This window comes from Leucoraja erinacea, chromosome 2 (genome assembly GCF_028641065.1).
Source record: "Leucoraja erinacea ecotype New England chromosome 2, Leri_hhj_1, whole genome shotgun sequence".
Lineage (NCBI taxonomy): Eukaryota > Metazoa > Chordata > Chondrichthyes > Rajiformes > Rajidae > Leucoraja > Leucoraja erinaceus.
In genome coordinates, this window is record NC_073378.1 from 85,777,765 (window position 1) to 85,791,896 (window position 14,132).

Below are 14,132 nucleotides of genomic sequence, written 5' to 3' on the forward strand. Positions count from 1 at the left end.
GGTCTCCGACTGGAAGGCATTGCAGAGGGTGGTGAAAATTGTCCAACGCATCACCGGTTCCTCACTCCCCTCCATTGAGTCTGTCCAAAGCAAGCGCTGTCTGCGAAGGGCGCTCAGCATCGCCAAGGACTGCTCTCACCCCAACCACAGTCTGTTTACCTTCCTACCGTCCGGGAGGCGCTACAGGTCTTTCCGTTGCCAGACCAGCAGGTCCAGGAACAGCTTCTTCCCTGCGGCTGTCACACTACTCAACACTGTACCTCGGTGACTGCCAATCCCCCCCCCCCCCCCCCTCCCGGACACTGCTCCCACCAGGAAAACATTATGACTGTATGCATGTAAATAGATTTATTTATTGTCATATTCTATGTCACTCTCATATTCTATGTCGCTCTTCCAGGGAGATGCTAACTGCATTTCATTGTCTCTGTACTGTACACTGCACAATGACAATTAAAGTTGAATCTGAATCTGAATCTGTTAGTTGCAATGACATTGAAACTGACATTGATTTTGGATGAAATTGCTACAGAGTTACATGTAAATGAGAAATAGGTCTAAAATCCTTTGGACACACCTATCATAAAAGTATGCGATGAGAAGAGAACCATTCTGGTGGAATTCCTGGGTCCAATTGAATACTCGGTAGTTGAGGCATAGAGACATACAACAGGGAAACAGGCCCTTTAGCCGAACAAACAAAAAGATACAAAGTGCTGGAGCAATTCAGTGGGTCAGGCAGAATCTTTGGAAAACATGGATAGGTGATGTTAGGGATCAGGACCTTCCTCAGCCCAACACATTCATGCTGATCAAGATGTCCATTTGCACATACCCAGCCAAGCCAAAGCACCCGCCACCATTTGCAGCAAGTAGTGCCTTTTAACTTCAAGCCAAAGCACCCAAGCCACCATGTGCATTAAGTAGCTCCCAATGTTCGAGCATCAATTCTTCTTAATCTAGCAGGCACGGAAGCTGCCGGACATGCCAGAAGATTTAATTATGAACCGGCTGGTGTTTAGATCGCTCCCACTGAGTCTATCCATGGCCCTGATTGCTTACTAAGCAAATTCCAACAGTTATGCGAGTTGCGTACTCACTTGGTCCTGGAGAGGCATTTGTTCTTTTCCAGAAGTCAGAGACAGGTTGAACCTGTGGAGATGTATGTCAGTACCTTGAAGCCAGTTGATGTGATTTCAGGGGTATATATGATAGCCTAGTCCGTGACCGTTTGGTCTATGGTGTCCGCAATGATAAATTACGCGACGAGTTACTGCGGGATGCTGAGCTCACTCTAGAGACTGCTGAAAACCGCTGTCGCAATGCTGAAATGGCCGACGCTCATACAAAAGTTTTAGGACACTCTGCTGGTCATGAAACTAATGTTGTCGGCATGTCTTATCAAATCTCTCGTCATTCTCCTCAATTGCCCGACAACTGTATCGTGAGACTAATAGACAATTGTTTTAACTGTGGGGGTTCGCATGCTGCTGCTCGAGACCATTGCCCTGCGTATGGAAAATTATGTCGATTTTGTAACAAAAGGAATAATTTCTTCAAATGCTGCCGCTCGCGTAGCAACAGATTTCAAACAAGACAATCTGTTAATTCACGGCCATGAGAACTTGCTCTCGGAATGCTCTCAACTAGCTCCCACGGATTTGCAGGCTGCTAACGAAGGTTTTGACTTCCCTGTTGCATTCCCTATCTGATTCAATACACAAACAAATAGACCCCAATGTCGCTTTCCTCGTTAATAGCAAGAACTTTCATCTGAAAATTGACACAGGGGCCAGATGTAATGCGATCTGTCTAGCTGTGTTGAAAAAGTTACGAAAAACAGAGACTGGCACTCCTACAGCTGCCCCCCTTCTCCCATTTGCAGGAGGTCCAGTGCACCCTATCAGTCAAGTCGAGTCTTAACTCAGTGTCCACAACCTGAGTTTCTATGTTGTTCGTGAGGAAGTGCCATCTCTGCTGGGTGCCAACGCTTGTCATGACCTGGGACTTGTCTCTTTCAGCCCTTCTGTTCGTCATCTGACTACAATCTGTGACATATTCTGGATGGTTTGACATTGATTTTCTTAGCAGCCTCACTTCTCGCGGGGTAGTTTCGAAGCTTGCTCGCCATATTGCAGACCATGGAGCTCCGTGCATACTGTTATCTGATAACGGCAGTCAATTTACCAGCTAACACTTCAAAGAGTTTGTTGCACATTGGGGCTTTCACCACATTATCAGCAGCCCTGAATATCCACAGTCAAATGAACTAGCTGATCATGTTGTCAAGAGTGCCAAACAGCTCATGGAACAATCGTATGAGCTAATTCCAACGTGTACCTGGATCTGCTCAACCTATGCAACATCTCCCGCGACCCAGTTTTGGGTTCACCCACTCAACGTTTATTGACAATGCAGACCCGAGCCACGGTGCCTGTGGTGGATCAGGCATTGATCCCACAGAGGTGGTCACCATTGCAATACTGAATAAAGCCAGAGACCTACTAAATCAAGCCTCCCTGTATATGTTGTACTGCTCCCTCATACTCCCATACATGACCTATTGTGTGGAGGTATGGGGGAACACATACAAAACAAATACACATCCAATCTTCATCCTCCAAAAAAGAGCAATATGAATTATACATAAAACCACCTACAGACAATCAACAAAACCATTATCTATCAGACTAAAAACATTAAAATTTCAAGATTTGACAGATTATAAAACTATCCAAATTATGTTCAAAGCAGCTAATCAGCAATTGCCTTGTAATATCCAGGGGTTGTTCCAACAGAGAGAAAGCAAACACAACCTGAGAGGGACCTATATATTCGAAAAACCGGCAATAAGAACTAATGTAAAACTCCATTGTGTTACAGCAAAGGGTGTTAGTCTCTGGAATAACTGCCATGATGAGCTGGAAAAATGTAAGACTCTATTCAAACTAAAAACACTCTTCAGAAACAAAAGATTGAATGGTTATGAGCTGGACCAGTGATTTTCTTTTCTGTTTGGTTATTTCTTGTTTGTGGACTGTTCAACAGATTTTGGGTCCATTTGTTCCCATTATTTTGTTTTTCCATGAAAATGTATAAAAAATAAGGGGGTAGGGCCAGAAAAGTTTTCGAACTTCTTCTTACCCCTTTTGAACATGAACGATATTATTTGTATTATTTGAGTTACTTATTTGTTTGTTTTCCTTTGTGTTTTATTTTCTTTTTTTACTGCTTACAAGTTTATTTGTGTTTGTATTTTTTAACATGTTCAATAAATTAATAAAGTAAGTAGTAAAAAAAAAAAATGGCGGTGCTGGCTCGAAGGGCTGAATGGTCTACTCCTGCACCTATGCACCTATTGTCTAAAAGCTGTATATGTTTAGTCAATTAATTGTCTGCATGAAGTAGATAGAACCAAAACAATTGCATTCTTACCATGACTTCTGAGGGATTCTAGGTACCCTATGTCTATTGTAGTTAAAACCTCTGTTTGACAGCATTTTAAAAAATGATAAATGATTCCAGAATGATCAGAAGAAATTCAATCTTACAAACCAGTGAACTAGCATTAACCATTATCTGTTATATATTCTGTAAGTATTCAAAGATTAAAAGGGCGATGTTTTCAAGCTTAAGCGTTCCTCCAGTCACTTAAATTAGAGTAGAACAAAAACATGGACAACTCAATACCAACAGATGGTTTGGCATAAAGTCAGAAGTTAGTGTAAATGTCCACAAGGCTAACTGGTCCTGAAACGCTTTTTGAATCATTTCAAGTCAGCGCCCTGATTCCATTGTACTACCATACCCAAAATTTTGTGTTGTTAACCTCTTCAAATCCACCACCAGATCTGGATATAGGTCTGTACCTGCTGTAAGCTGGTTCACATTATCCATCTGAAAGTTTCTCATAGATTTGTATAAAATGTTCTGCGCTCTTTGTCTTTAGTCAGATGATTTCCTTCCTCATCTCTGCTGCATCTCACTCTCAACTATGTTCATTTTCATTTTGCCCCCCCCGCCCCCTATACCCTTGGTACATATTGACCTATTATTCCAACTTGATTCTAAATTTGGTCAAATGATGCATTGATGTTTATAAAGGTCACTCTGTGTGTCTCTGAAATTTGGATATTTTGTTTGTGTCCACACCAAGGCTGTAATGAGATATTAAATGGAATTGTCATGGCAGAACACAATTTGAGCATCAACAAGCATGTTGAAGATGATGGAGTTACGGACATTTTCAACCTCTCACTTCTGAGGTCTGAGGTCCCCACCTGCTTTAAAAGGGCATCAATTATACCGGTGCCCATGAAGAGTAAGGTGACGTGCCTCAATGACTATCGACCAGTGGCACTAACGCCGGTGGTGATGAAATGCTTTGAGAGGTTGATTATGGAGCAAATCAACTCCTACCTCGACAAAAACCTGGACCCACTGCAGTTCGCGTACCGCCACAACAGATCAACGGTGGATGCGATCTCGCTGGGCATCCACTCCGCACTGGACCACTTGGACAACAAAAACTCATATGTCAGGCTGTTATTCATTGATTACAGCTCGGCATTTAACACAATCATCCTCTCCAAACTGGTTACCAAACTCGCAGAACTGGGTCTCTGCGCATCCCTCTACAACTGGATCCTCGACTTCCTCATCCACAGACCACAGTCTGTTCGTATTGGTGGAAATGTGTCAGCCTCGATAACAATCAGCACGGGAGCACCTCAAGGCTGCGTGCTCAGCCCCCTGCTGTACTCACTCTATACTCATGACTGCGTAGCGAACCACAGTGCGAACTCCATCATCAAGTTCGCTGACGACACCACTATTGTGGGGCGTATCACTGATGGGGATGAGTCAGAATATAGAAGAGTGATCGAGCAACTGTCCATATGGTGCCAGCGCAATAACCTGGCCCTCAACACCAGCAAAACCAAGGAACTGATTGTGGACTTTGGAAGGAGTACGAGGAGGACCCACAGCCCCATTTATATCAACAGGTCGATGGTTGAAAGGGTCAAGAACTTCAAATTCCTGGGCGTGCACATCTCTGAAGATCTTTCCTGGTCCGAGAACACTAACGCAATTTTCAAAAAAGCTCATCAGCGCCTCTACTTCCTGAGAAGATTACGGAGTCGGATTGTCAATTAAGACTCTCTCTAACTTCTACAGGTGCAGTCGAGAGCATACTGACCGGTTGCATCGTGGCTTGGTTCGGCAATTTGAGCGCCCTGGAGAGGAAAAGACTACAAAAAGTAGTAAACACTGCCCAGTCCATCATTGGCTCTGACCAAGGGGATTTATCGCAGTCGCTGCCTCAAAAAGGCTGGCAGTATCATCAAAGACCCACACCATCCTGGCCACACACTCATCTCCCTGCTACCTTCAGTCTATTAAGCCTGGCTCGGACAAAACTCTGATTATTAATAACCACTTTCTGTTATTTGCACTTTACCAGTTTATTTATTCATGTGTGTATATATTTATATCATGGTATATGGACACATTTATCTGTTTTGTAGTAAATGCCTACTATTTTCTGTGTGCTTAAGCAAAGCAAGAATTTCATTGTCCTATACAGGGACACATGACAATAAACTCACTTGAACTTGAACTTGAACATACCCTAGATACAAATTTACAATATTTTCACACCAAATCTTGTAAAGAAGTTAAGTCTGACACACTGTAACTTTACTGAGTATTTAATAAAGGCACATGTGAAGCACGTCTCAGTACTGACTGCATCTAGTCTTCAGGCGTACTGGAACCAAGGGAGGAGCAAGGGGAAGATATCACAGTTATACTGAGATGACTGGGCGTGGTTAGTGGTATTGAGGTAGCTACATTATAGGTTGCATGCATAAACCATCTACATCCTTTCCCTTAGAAATCTAAAATTGAAGTTATAACAGTGGCAGTGTGATTATACAACACATGCAAATTTAAGCAAAATCACCGTAGTGGACAGGAGGTTTGACAACTCGACCCGAGCGTGTGCGTATAGCACCATCACCCTCCCCACCAGATAGAAGAGGAGGCGGAGCAGCAGCAGCCGGGAAGGAGAAAGTCGGCGGAGACCCAACCGGGAATGCGGGAGGTGACCCAGCCGGCACGGGTGATCCAGGAGGAGGAGACGGAGGAGAAGGAAGAGAAGGAGAACGAGCAGGGGAGGAGATCATCTGCCCGAAACCAGGAAGCGCAGAGGGAGGAGAACGCGGCAAGCGAACTGACCGGGGCATGCAGGGAGCTGTGGGGTAATCAGTAATGACAGGCTCGAAACGCAACGGAGGAGCGTAGGGATCCGCAGGAGGAGGCCGAGGCTCGTTAACGCCCAACAGGTGCTGGCGGCTCCGGCGGTAGACAGTTCCATCAAAGTCCACCAGGTAAGATCTCGGGGAGTCGTCCACACCAACAACGGTTGCGAGTCGGGAGAATCCGGTGGCCGTCTGCATGCGGACGACCTGGACAGGCAGTAGTGGTGAGAGCGGGCGGCAGGACTTGTCGTGAGAGCAGCGCTGTACCTCATGCTTGTGAGCAATCCGTTGCTGGACGGCGGCAGGCTGGAGGACCTTGGGCACCAGGGATTGTTGGGCGATCGGCATCGGTGGGCGAAGCATGTGGGACATCAGACGCTGGGCAGGGGATCGCATGGTAGAGTCCCGTGAGATGTTGCAAAGGTTGAGTAGACCCAGGTAGAAGTCACCATTGGAGAGACGAGACTGCTCGAGCAAATTCTTGGCACTGCAGACAGCTCGCTCGGCCAGGCTGTTGCTCTGCGGGTATTCGGAGCTGCTGGTATAGTGAGTGAAGTTCCACTTCACAGCGAAAGCCTGGAATTCTGCACTGGTGAACTGACGGCCGTTGTCGGTCTGTAAGCGGACCGGGGACCCGAAGGTAGCAAGGTGTCTGCGCAGCTTACTGATAACCATTTCAGAGGTGATAGCAGGGAGAAGATCCACCTCGAACCAGTTGGAGTATGAATCAACCAACACCAGGTAGTGCTTGCCTCGCCATTCGAATATGTCAGCAGCCAGCAAGGTCCAGGGCATGGCAGGCGCAGGCTGCTGCAGAAGTGGCTGGCGCTGCTGATGTGGGGCAAGAGTGTTGCAATCAGGACAGGAGGCTACTCGAGCTTTAATGTACTTGGCCATGCCGGGCCAATAGTATTGTTCTTGGGCATGTGAGACGGTGGCATCGGCTCCGGGATGCCCCATGTGGGCAGCGTTGTAGTACAAGTCGTATAGGGAGGCAGGGACGACCACCTTGTGACCCTTGATGATGATACCGTCCCGGAGCACAAGCTCATCGCAGACCAGAAAGAAAGGGTGGGCACCCGCAGGCAGTGAGGTGCGTCTGCTGGGCCACCCCCGCTGGATGACAGCTGCGAGCTGTTGCAGGTCGGGGTCGTTGGCGGTGTGCTCAACCAGGCACTGCAGCTGCTTAGAGGGAACAAAGTTGACATTTAGTACCTGCAGATCCTCCTGCTCGTAGGGGTGCCTGTCACAGGAGGACCAGGGGGCCCGGGACAGCGCGTCGGCCACGTGCATCTCGGTGCCCCTCTTGTACACGATCAGAAAGTCGAACCGCTGGAGCTGTAACATCATGCGCTGGAGTCTGGCTGGAGCGATGTGGATGGGCTTATTGAGGATGGTCACCAAGGGTTGATGATCCGTCTCGACGGTGAACCTGGTACCGAAAAGGAAGTCCTTGAACTTGGAGCAGGCGAATACAACCGCAAGAAGCTCCTTCTCGATTTGTGCATAGCGCTGCTCAGTGTCTGTCATGGTACGCGAGGCATAAGAAATGGGCTGCAGCGAGCCGTCATCATGGAGTTGCAGGCAGGCAGCACCGAGTCCGAAGCGGGAAGCATCACACGTAACTACAATCGGACGTTGCAGATCAAAAAACTTGAGAGTCGGTGTGCTGATCAGCTTTGTTTTGAGAAAGTTGAGAAAGTTGAAAGCCTGCTGGTGTTGGGGAAACCAGGACCAGGCAATGTCTTTTTTCGTCAGTTGCCTCAGGAATGCGCTCAACTCGCTGAGGTCGGGGATGAACTTTCCCAAGTAGTTGACCATGCCAAGAAATCGCTGCAGGCTGGTCACGTCGGTCGGGGAAGGCAGCCCGGAGATAGCGTTGGCCTTCTGCGGATCAGTTTTCAGCCCGTGGGCTGTGAAGATGTGGCCAACATAGGATACTTCAGCTACACGGAACTTGCACTTTGACAGGTTGAGTTTTAAGTTGATCTGGCGAGACTAAAATATCTCTAGTGAGCTGATCACACATGTTCTCGAAACGGCACCGATGAGCAAGTTAGCGCAGGTCAGCGATAAAACATTCAACAGGCTCATCAGGCTGCTGTTTCCTTGTAAAGAATCTAGCCAGCTCCAATATACGGTTGGATGGCAAGTCACAAATCTCCGCAAACTTGCGTAAGAGACATACCAGGTCGTTGGCAGACTCCGCCGGCTCGACGACCTGGTCGTTGTCATCCAGGACCGCTGGATTGTAGGTGAAAGTCTGAGCTCACTTCATAGCATCGGGACCGGCAAGGTTCAGCAGGAGTGAGGCTTTGACCGCATCAGGGTCATTTCGGTGCACGATGTTGATGAAGTGGTTGTAGTCTATCACGAAAGTAGCCCATCGCTCCGCAATGTCAGCGTCAAAGACAAGGGGAGAGGGCTTGCGGCAAGAGAATGCCATGGCAAAAAGGGAATTAAACCCTAGTAAAACTAGGAGCAAATAAAACCCGATAAACAGGAGGCGCGCGTTTAACTTGCTGACACCATGTAAAGAAGTTAAGTCTGACACACTGTAACTTTACTGAGTATTTAATAAAGGCACATGTGAAGCACGTCCCAGTACTGACTGCATCCAGTCTTCAGGCGTACTGGAACCAAGGGAGGAGCAAGTGGAAGATATCACAGTTATACTGAGATGACCAAGGCGTGGTTAGTGGTATTGAGGTAGCTACATTATAGGTTGCATGCATAAACCATCTACACTGAAACAATTACATTCAATTGAAAAACACGGCTGATTTTTCATACAAATAGGGCATAAAGTGCTGCACATTTGCTAACGAACTAAAAATTGATAATTATATCGCTAAAGCAACTTTTGCAAAGTCTGCAGTTTGTTCTCAATGATTCTGCATGCAAAGAAAGAAATGCAAACCATTTGTGCACATAAAGCTCCACCATTACAATCATTGCTTCCCCCCCCCCAAAAAAAAAATAAAATCATCCAACGAGTCAGGTAATTCCTGAGAATATCATCCTCCAATGGATTGATTATTGTTAAGTTTATTATGCTCAACTGTAGCTTCCCAAACATAGATCTTCAGATCATCTAAGTAAGTCGCAAATTTACAAATATATTGTACATTCCCAAAAGGTTTCTGTAAGTGCACCACCAATACTCGTGTGACAGTCCTTCAATGTTGGGCCAATAAATCAATAGACAATAGATAATAGGTCAGGGCTCGAAATCAACGGTTGCCCGGGTGCCATTGACCACCCAAAGTGCCGCCGGGCAACCTAAACGGTGAGTCATTTTGCCCGGCATGGCACTGTAGATACTGGTTTATACCGATAGACACAAAAAACTGAAGTAACTCAGCAGGTCAGGCAGCATCTCTGGAGAAAAGAAAGGTGACGTTTCGTGTCAGTGACGGCTGTATTGCGGGGCAAAGATACTAGGTGCGTGGTGACGAAGGGTCGGAGCAAATGACGGGCCCCGTACAGTGGCAGCAGCGGCCATGACAGCAGCTCCACCGCCTCCTCCTCCCACACCCCGCCCACCCTGATAGCGGCCGCTGCTTGCAAATCCGCCAACGGCGCTTTGAAAACAATCCCTCTCGCATGCCGAGGCCGGGAGGAGGGAGGTAGAGGGTGGCCTTCCACTGTTTGAAGCAGCTGCACACTCGGCCCCGCGCCTTGTTGTTGGCTGGCGGAGGAGGGGAGGCGGTGGCGAGGAGATCCCAACCACCTCCCCCTTTGGCGGCGGCACTTGGTGTTGGACAGGGACGGCCAAGGCAGTGGGGCGATGTTGTCCGAGGAGCGCTGATCTTCCTTCCTCCCTACCTCCTCTGCCCCTTCGCCCCTCTCTCTCTCTTGTACGCCGCCCTCGCCCACCCCCCCCCCCCCCCCCCCCCCCCCCTTATACTGGGATCCCTCCTCTCCATCCTACACTGATCCCCATTCATTCCTCTATTCAGTCCTTACTGACATCCCCTGCACTCCCCTCCCCTCCCCTACCCCCCCCCCCCCCCAATCTATTCATCACCTGGTCTCTGGACTCCCCCAACATCGGGAACATGTTTCCTGCCTCTAACATGTCCAAACCCTTAATAATCTTATATGTTTCAATAAGATTCCCTCTCATCCTTATAAACTCCAGAGTATACAAGCCCAGCTGCTCCATCCTCTCAGCATATGACAGTCCCTCCAGCCCTGGACCTTGTAAACCTATGCTGCACTCCCTCAATAGCAATAATGTCCTTCCTCAAATTAGGGGACCAAAACTGCACACGATACTCCAGGTGTGGTCTTACTAGGGCCCTATACAACTGCAAAAGGACCTCTTTGCTCCTTTCCTCACCTACTCTTGCTATAAAGGCCAACATGCCATTCGCTTTCTTCACTGCCTGCTGTCCCTGCATATTTACCTTGACCGATGAACAAGGACCCCCAGATCCATTTGTACTTCCCCTTTTCCCAACTTGACATCATTTAGACAGTAATCTGCATTCTTGTTTTTGCTACCAAAGTGGATAACCTCATAATTATCCACATCTGCGCACTCGCCCAACCTGTCCAAGCCACCCTGCGTTCTCATATCAACCTCCTCACAGTTCACACTTCCACCCAGCTTTGTGTCATCTGCAAATTTGCTAATCTCCAGAAATCTGTTATTGGGAATGGCAAATTCCAAGAAGTTTGAAAACAATTGACATAAAATTGATTCAAAAGAAAAATCACGTTCCCCTGCTCCATTTTCAATGTTTCAGCATAGGAAAATGCAGAGCTTCGTTTCTTGCTTGTGTCCTTTAAAGGCTTTTTGGCAATGTGTCAAATGATATTAAATGTTTGTTAATCATGCATCGTGGCAGGTGGAGGTGTAATACAACATGCTGAATGCAATACATTTCATAAATAATACATAGCGCCTCCATTGTCAACACCTTCACTGCTGGGGTGTGATGCAGTTGACTCTGAATTCTGTTTTTAGCTGGTCTCATCACCGGAGTAGCAGTTCACAGCAGACAATGAAAGGGGCTGGGGCAATGAAAGTGGCAGGAACTGAGGGGGTGGACGATGGTGAAGAGCTTAGAGCGATAGACAATGTTTTAAAACTGGGGAAGGGTAAAGAGTGGAATTATCAACGAGAAGTGAAGGGAACAACTGCCATGTTGGTCAATCAATTACCCCAAGATTCAGCACAGAAGGGTGGGGCACCTGTGGGATGGACGGCAGCTTCCAAACACAGTGGGATGAAGCCAACACAGCCGGCACCGAGGCAAATCGTGCTGCAAGCAGGGTCGGTCCACCGCTCCTTACACTCAGCACATAGAAAATGCAATATTTTAACATCCCGTACTCTCTACATTACCCACACTCCGCAATGCATTTGTTTTAAATCGTTTTACGACCAATAATAAAAATTAATAAACCGTACCCCGAACATTCCCCACCCATCTTCACTTTCCGCTTTATAACGGACACAGTCACCAGGGCCAAATGAAATCAAATCAAAGCGAGCAGAGTTCTTCCCGCTACAGCTGGTAGCTTGGGGCCATCTAACTCTATCCTGGGAAGCAGGCAGCAGCAGCAGCCTCCGCCACCCGCGCCTCTGCCACAACCACCGCCCATGGAGAGGGTGCCGGCTACTTGCTGAGAGTGCACGTTATTGCGCTGCTGCTACTGCTGCTGCTACTTACCTGCAACGGGCTCAGTGTCTCCGCGTCTCCTCAGCGCAGAGCAGCAGCCGGCTGGCGGTCACGTGAGCCGAGCCCGGGTGGCGGGCGAGCGAGCGGGGCGGGGTGGGCGGGCGGGGAGGGTCAGACTATGGTTCTTTACCCATTTACTAACGTTCACCTTCACTAGGTTTTGCATTTACTAAGTAAAAGCTAATGATCTTTTGGGAATTCTGGTTTTGCGATAGGCGAGCCGGGGGTTTGCAGGAGGCAGCGACTAAAGTGTCGTTCTGTAAGCCGGCAGCGCCGTTTGCTGCAACAGGGATGACACGATCAGGCGGAGCATGAACGTGAACGCTCACAGTATTTTACCCAGGGTAGAGGATTCTAAAACTAGAGGGCATAGGTTTAAGGTGAGAGTTTCAAGAGGAATCTCAAGGGCAACTTCCACAGGCAGTTAGTACTTGGATGTACTAGAGGAGGTACAGCTTTGGCCCACTGAGCCACGCAGACCAGTGATCACTAGTACTCCAGTTCCATCCTCCACAAGAGACAATTTACAGGGTCCTCCTAGTCATCACCTTTCACCCCACCAGCCATGCATACAGCAGATAATCCTCCAACATTTTCGTCACCTCCAACGGGATCCCACCACGAGCCACATCTTCCCATCTCCACCCCTTTCCGCGACTCCCTGGTTAACTCACCCCTTCCCACCCAAACCATCCCCTCCCCAGATACTTTCCCCTGCAACCTCAGGAGGGGCAACACCCAGAGCTTCCAACATTGGGTGAGAGTTGAGAATGAGAAATTGCATACCTCCAGAGATGCTGCCTGTCCCGCTGAGTTATTCCAGCTTTTTGTGTCTATCTTCAGTTTAAACAAGCACCTGCAATTCCTTCCTACACTCTTTGTTAAGCGAAACAGGTTCTATTCTCATAATATTATTCACCTCAACTAAATATTTTCTTCACCTCTGTTGCTGCAGATACTTCCGATATATATATTACACACACACTGAACTTGTTTATTATATTATGGACAGTGCTGTGTTTAATCTAATTTATAGAATAGAATAGTTTCTTTATTGTCATTGTAACATGGGCCATGTACAACGAAATTTAAAATGTCAGCCAGTCAGTGCAGCATTCAAACATTTCTAAAGCTAACGAAACATCCACGGTAAAATAATAAAGATAAGCAAATAAATAAAAATCACAGACAAAGCACGCATACACACCCAACCCTCCATCCTTCTGTCGATTTCACCGTTACCACAGTCCCTTAGTCTGTATCGCCCCTGCGTTCCTTGGCGGCCACATTTAGTGCTTTTATAGCAGTGGGGGTAAAAACTGTTTTGTAGTCTATTTGTCCTTGTCCTTGTGGATCTGTACCGTCTGCCTGACGGCAACAGTTCAAACAGGGAGTGTCCGGGGTGGGAGATGTCCTTTATTATATTCTGGGTTTTTTTTGGTGCAGCGGGAACTGTGTAGGTCCTCCAAGGTAAGGAGAGGGCAGCCGACAATCCTCTGGGCGTTGTCAATGGCCCTCTGGAGCGCTTTCCTCTGAGCCACTGTGCAGCTGGTGTACCACACGCATACACAGTATGTTAGTATGCTCTCAATGGAGCACCGATAAAAGGACAGCAGCAGCCTCTGAGTGATGTTGTTCTTCCTGAGCACCCGCAGGAAGTGCAGTCTCTGCTGGACCTTTTTTCAGCAGCGCAGTGGTGTTCACGCTCCACGTCAGGTCCTCCTCAATGTGGATTCCCAGGAAGCGGAAATCCGCCACCCTCTCTACACAGTCCCCTCTGATGGTCAGTGGTACCATGTCCGTTTGTTTTTCCTGAAGTCTATTTTACCTCCTTCGTCTTTGAGGTGTTGAGGAGCCGGTTATTTTCTTCGCGACCACACTGTCAGCTGCTCCACCTCATCCCGGTAGGCTGTACTCGTGACCCCCGCGGAGATGAGTCCCACCACTGTAGTGTCATCCGCAAATTTGACAATGGTGTTGTTGTCTGGGCGGGGTTGCAGTCATGCGTGTTTATGGTGTAGAGCAGGGGGCTCAGTACACAGCCCTGTGGTAGCCGGTACTGAGGCTGAGGGCCGTGGATGTGTGATGGCCCACTCTGACTCTCTGGCTTCGACCCGACAGGAAGCTATTTATCCACGTACAGGTGGAGTGTGGAAGTCCCAAGTCATCCCCAGTT

The 14,132-nt window shown here is 47.8% G+C and overlaps 1 protein-coding gene across 1 annotated transcript in view; it reads right to left on the minus strand.

Moving 5' to 3' along the window:
• Positions 1–12,026, minus strand: part of LOC129712031 (secernin-1-like) — a 49,514-nt gene extending 37,488 nt beyond the window's left edge. Inside the window, exon 1 of the mRNA XM_055660172.1 lies at positions 11,948–12,026. The gene's annotated coding sequence lies outside the window, so the exon portion shown is untranslated. The remainder of the gene's footprint in view (positions 1–11,947) is intronic.
• Positions 12,027–14,132: the final 2,106 nt, after the last annotated feature.